Source organism: Podarcis erhardii, assembly GCF_964252035.2.
Source record: "Podarcis erhardii genome assembly, chromosome: 5".
Lineage (NCBI taxonomy): Eukaryota > Metazoa > Chordata > Lepidosauria > Squamata > Lacertidae > Podarcis > Podarcis erhardii.
The window spans coordinates 61,844,242-61,850,241 of NC_138509.1; the positions used below are offsets into that span (position 1 = coordinate 61,844,242).

The 6,000-nt window shown below is 45.0% G+C and overlaps 1 protein-coding gene across 22 annotated transcripts in view; it reads right to left on the reverse strand.

Moving 5' to 3' along the window:
• KIF1A (kinesin family member 1A) overlaps positions 1–1,545 on the reverse strand; it is a 119,407-nt gene extending 117,862 nt beyond the window's left edge. For 6 of the 22 annotated variants that reach the window (XM_081864580.1, XM_081864579.1, XM_081864594.1 and 3 more), the window contains exon 1: positions 913–1,544. The gene's annotated coding sequence lies outside the window, so the exon portion shown is untranslated. Of the gene's footprint in view, positions 1–912 lie in introns of all 22 variants that reach the window. The other 16 variants (XM_081864591.1, XM_081864589.1, XM_081864585.1 and 13 more) reach the window with 7 other exon arrangements.
• Between the last annotated feature and the right edge of the window lie 4,455 nt (positions 1,546–6,000).

Sequence of the window (6,000 nt, forward strand, 5' to 3'; positions counted from 1 at the left end):
GTCCCCATGACTCTGCATTCTTTCCATGGTCCCTGTGTCACAGCCATTGGCGCAGGGGCAGGTGGGGTGGGGTGGTGTTTATTAGCAATGCATTTCTGTTGCCTAGCTGGACATTTTTCAGAAGCTTGCAGATTGATTTGAAAGACAATAAGAGGGTCTTTCTTCTTTCTCACACAGCAACACAGACTGATCAAGGGGGAAAGGCATCTGCCCTCTCTATGATGGATTAGGAAAAATAAGCAAGTGGAGAAAGCACAGGAAACTAGTCAGGCATCACAATAAAACTGTGCCTGGTGGGTGTTTTTGTCTTTTGAGTCTGAGCAAATGGGTTATCATTGCAATCTAAACTGAATTTTATTGGAAACATCACATTTCCTAACATCATTTTCCAGTCTGACTGTTCTCTTACCTGCTACCATTACTGGCCATAACACCCCCTCATACTTCACACACACACACACACAGCGCTTTCCAACGGAAAGAAAAATAAAGAACAGAACCTGTGTTGTCACTTAAATCTTGCTCTTTCCTTAATAGCCTCACACATCCAAGGGACAGAAACAGTGGCCCGATGGTGGGGCCCATGATTGGACACACGCTGAGCGCCAGACACACACCCGTGATTGTTCCCCCAGAGAATTCAAAGCAGCATCGGCTGGAAACTGGTGCCCATTGTCCTTTCTTGAAACCCAGCCAGCCGCTAGGGAGGGGGAGAGATGCGCAACTACCAGCTGCATTCAAAGCAGAATGAATAGGACCTGCGAGAGGACCTGCAAGGGCTCCCGAGGCCTCTCTCCCGCGGATACGGGCCGCTAGAGGGCCAGTGCTGCAAAAGGCGAGGCAGCTCCAAGGGCGAGAGAGGAGGAGGAGGGGGGTACCAAGAGAAAAGGCGATGGAAGGCTGCGGGCTTACCTTTTGCGGGCTCAGAGGCTCCGTGCGGTCCGCCCTCGGTTGGGAAATGCCGGCACTGGCATTGGCGAGGCTCCGGGATGCGGCCCCTGCCTGCGCGCCCGCTTGCCCGATGGAACGAGATGCGAAGAGACGCGCCTGGCCGCCTCCCCGGGTTTGTGGTGCTGATGCTGCGCTCTCTGGGGATGCTCGATTCCTGCAGGTTCACTGCGCGCCCCGCCCCTCGGCCCTGTCAGCGCGCTGATTGGCTGGCGGAGCAGAGGAGCCTGTCGACCGCAGCCGCCAGAAGGGCGGGGCTGGCGCTCGGCTTCTGCCGCTGTTGATGCTGCCTCTCCGGAGGGAGGGAGGGAGGGAGGGAGGGAGCGAGGCGCGCCTGCTCTGGGCGCTCCAGAGGCCGCCGACCCGCTCACTGCGGAACACTGCGATGCGTGGCCCCGGGGGAAAGCCGGCAGAGGCAGCCGTCTTCGCCCTGGGCAGAGCACAAGCGCCTCCCCGCCCACCCCGGGTATGACTCCTCAAAGCAGCGAGCGAAAATGGAGACGGCAGGCATCCGTGCCAACCGCATCCATGCACTTGCTCTATCGCAGGAGATCTGACTCATCATCCCCAGCCTGCGCATCCACACAGGGCCAGACCAACGCGCTTTTGGTGCTCGAAAATTGCATTCCTCGCCGCCCCGCTGCACACACGCTAGCAAGGAAACGAAATCAGTGTTATGACAAAAACAAGCGAAGAGCGCCAGCCATATATATGGCTGTGTGTGTGTGTGTGTGTGTGTGTACACACACACACACACACACACACACACACACACACATATATATATATATATATATATATATGTGTGTGTGTGTGTGTGTGTGTGTGTACACACACACACACACACACACACACACGGCGTTTTTGGTCTTCATTGCTGCAAAGTGATCACATGTGAATATAGCAGGTGTGTAGCAGAATCAAGTAAACACAGCTGATCTCCTGCCACATTTGTGTGCTCAAATCTTTTTGCAGAGTTCACATTTCGAGATTGTATGGAATTAATATTGTATGCATTGGTGGCATCAGCCACAATACATTGATAACCTTTCAATTTTTCATATGATGATTCTGCAATGCCTCTGGTCTTCTTGGGATATATTTCATCTAGCCTTGACCAATTTGGTATTACGAACCAAATCATCATTGCAGTAGCAGCATAACGACGACGACAACAACAACAACAACAACCACAACAACCACAACAACCACAACCACAACCTACCCTTCAACCCCAAGGTTCTCAGGGCAGTTCACAACATTTCAGTAAAATACAAAATATCCAGCATTTTCTAAAAGGGAAAGGTTGGACCATCCATTAATCAAGCTCCTTAAAAGGAAGGAATTCAACAGTGAGCCTTCTATAAGATACACAGATGATTGTCATCTAGTGACAAAGCAGAAGCAGGTGTTTCCCACAGTAGCACTAACCCTCTGGAACCCTTGCCCCTGTAATCCAAGATGGGTCAACTGTGGCATGTTTTAGACCTTTTTTAAAAAAAATTGCTTGCATTTCCTGGCTTAATTTTTATATTGTACTGCTTAGTATTTTGTCTCCAGATTTTTATTCTGATATTGAAAGTGCGTGTTTTGTTTTATTGGAATTTTCACTTAATGATTTTAGGGTGTGATTTTGTTAAATCACAGATTGGAGGTTTTTATGTATTAAATGAACTATATACGTTGATGAAATAAATATTCCATTGACTGCTTTAATATATGGGTTTTTTAGTTTTGCTATATTGGTATTGGTTTCAGCCGTAGTGTGTACAGTGGTACCTCGGGTTAAGTACTTAATTCATTCCGGAGGTTCGTACTTAACCTGAAACTGTTCTTAACCTGAAGAACCACTTTAGCTAATGGGGCCTCCTGCTGCTGCTGTGCCGCCGGAGCACGATTTCTGTTCTCAACCTGAAGCAAAGTTCTTAACCTGAAGCACTATTTCTGGGTTAGTGGAGTATGTAACCTGAGATACCACTGTACATGCATTTTTAAATTGTAAACTGCTTTGTAAATTAAATTCGGCAAATACTGCATATGAATAAACAATACTGTATTCTGTGGATAATTGTTTACATTTTTGTTTTACTCTATTTTATGGACCTTGGGTTTTTAGTTCTGTTTTATAATTTGCCCAGGGCTCTCATAAGCAAAGCAGGGTGTTACCCAAGAACAACCCCCATACCAGTGTTAATCCTGGCCACGAGCCCAAACAAGATCTCTTAGCACTTTGGATAGAGTTCATAGATTAATTAGGTAAATTAAATCAACTAATGTTTATAGTTGAATAAACAGTGGGGGGCAATTTTAATTAGTGATCACTTATTTTGTTTGGTGTTACTACAAGTTAAGCAGTGTTGTGAGCTAAACCGTTTATCTTTTGTAGGGTTATTTTGTTTCTGTAATACTTTTTTTTTAAGTTGGCCCTTGCTTTAAACTGTATCTGAAAGCTGTTTATTTCTGTTTGGTTCAAAAATATTAGCAATAACTTTCAACATAAATAATCCACTTGATACAGGAAAAATGTATTTAAGTAACACCTGTTACTTTTTGTCCCAAACTCTTCATCACATCTAATTACTTAATTTTCCACTTTGCTTGCTTACTCTACCATTTCTGAATCTCAGACATTTCCCCAGTATTCTAAAAGTGAGGACTATATTGGTCCATATTGAAGCTTTTTGTTTGCTTGTTTTATCTCTGTCATCTAAAAAGTGTATCCACTTCTTGTCTTCGCTGCAGACCTAACTGCTTACGACGTGTGTATCTCCCTCAGCTGAAGCATGCATGTCACTATTTACAGCAAGGGCATATGAGGTTGGGCTTTGCATCTTTTTAGCTTTATCTCCAATTTTACTCAGGCTGGCATTTGCTAGTTAGAACACTGACCTTCCTGCCAGATGGAAATATTCATTTATACCAATAAGAAAAGAAGCTTACATCCAAGTTTCCTAGCTAGCAGATGTTGAAAACAGCATATGGGTCATCCCTTGGTCACACACTCTTCTCATATATTCTTTTTGAACGAAGTTACCGCATTTCAAAAGCAAACTACAAGGAGAAATTCTATACCTTATCTTGCTTTCTTGTAATATACAAAAAAAATTTAAAAAATTACTATCATTATCGATCCCATTAAAGGTACTGTGACCATGTAGGTTTTGAAGTTTTTCCTTATGGCTGCCTTTTAAAAAAATAAAATAATAATAAATATTATTGTTGTTTAAATTTATTACCTGCCCTTCATCCTAAGGTCCTAGTGCGAGTTACAACAATTAAAACACGTTAAAAGCAGTTAAAACAACTTATAACTAAATTAAAAGCAACTAATTTTTGCTTTAAAATAAATAAAAAAGGAGTAAGAATTAAATACTCCCAGAAGTTATATGTTTCTGAATATCAGTTGCTGGAAACCACAGAAAGGGAGAGTGTTGTTGTGCTCAGGCACTGCTTGCAGGCTTCCTATAGACATTTGGTTGACCACTGTGAAGGAAGAAAGCTGGACTACACATATATGCTAGTGCCAGCTTTTTCTGGTATAGCCTGAGATTTCATTGCTTCTATAGCCTCATGCATTTATCCTCAAAAAAATGAACCAACCAAAATGGTTTCTCTGGAAAGAAAGAATACAATTGATCTTTTTCTGAGGAAGCAGCTGAGTGAAGTCATCCGATAAGTGTATCTGTCAGGAAAAAGACTTCAGGGACATGGGGAAACCTGACTGACTTCACAGGAGAAAGCACATTTGTATCCTCTCATCACTAAAACATATCTCAAAACCTTTTATTTGTCAGTGGTGGCAGATTTAACATTTAGTTATGAGCTAATGAGTGGTGAGCTATTCAATTGGATGATGTGCATTGTCTGACTTTTGTGTCCTCTAAGCCTTCCATGACGTACATAATAATAATAATAATAATAAATTTTATTTATATCCCGCCCTCCCCAGCCGAAGCTGGGCTCAGGGCGGCTAACAACACTAAAACAGTACATTATAAAACATTATAAAAATGAATTAAAATCAAAATTGATGGCAACCATAAACTAAAGTTTTGTAAAGATTGCCAAAGGAGGGAGTCAGGCTGCGCCCTGACCAAAGGCCAGGTGGAACAGCTCTGTCTTGCAGGCCCTGCGGAAAGATGTCAAGTCCTGCAGGGCCCTTGTCTCTTGTGACAGAGCGTTCCACCAGGTTGGAGCCGCAGCCAAAAAAGCCCTGGCTCTAGTTGAGGCCAGCCTAACCTCTCTGAGGCCTGGGACCTTCAAGGTGTTTTTATTTGAAGATCATAAGTTCCTCTGTGGGGCATACCAGGAGAGGCGGTCCCGTAGGTACGAGGGCCCTAGGCCGTATAGGGCTTTGAAGGTTAAAAGCAGCACCTTAAACCTGATCCTGTACTCCACCGGGAGCCAGTGCAGCTGGTATAGCACCGGATGAATGTGATCTCTAAGCGAAGACCCCGTAAGGAGTCTCGCTGCGGCATTTTGCACCTGCTGGAGTTTCTGGGTCAGTCTCAAGGGCAGCCCCATGTTGAGCGAGTTACAATAATCCAGTCTGGAGGTGACCCTCACGTGGATCACAGTGGCTAGGTCAGGGCGAGAGAAGTAAGGAGCCAACTGCTTAGCTTGGCGGAGATGAAAAAATGCCGCCTTTGTTATAGCTGCAATCTGCGCCTCCATGGAGAGGGAGGTATCGAAGATTACACCCAAACTCTTAACGGACGGTGCTGGCACTAATTGCACCCCCGCAAGAGATGGGAGTTGCCCCCTCAGTCCCATGTCGTCCCGTCCCAGCCAGAGGACCTCTGTCTTCGAAGGATTTAACTTCAACCGGCTCCCACATAACCATCCAGCCACAGCCTCCAAGCATCTGATCAGTGTGTCTGGGGCCGAGTCTGGGTGGCCGCCCATCAACAGATAGAGTTGGGTGTCATCAGCATACTGATGGCAGCCCAGCCCAAAACTCCGGACAAGCTGGGCGAGGGGGCGCATAAAGATGTTAAAAAGCATCGGGGAGAGTATTGCATGCATTTATGAATCCACCCTAAATAATAAGTC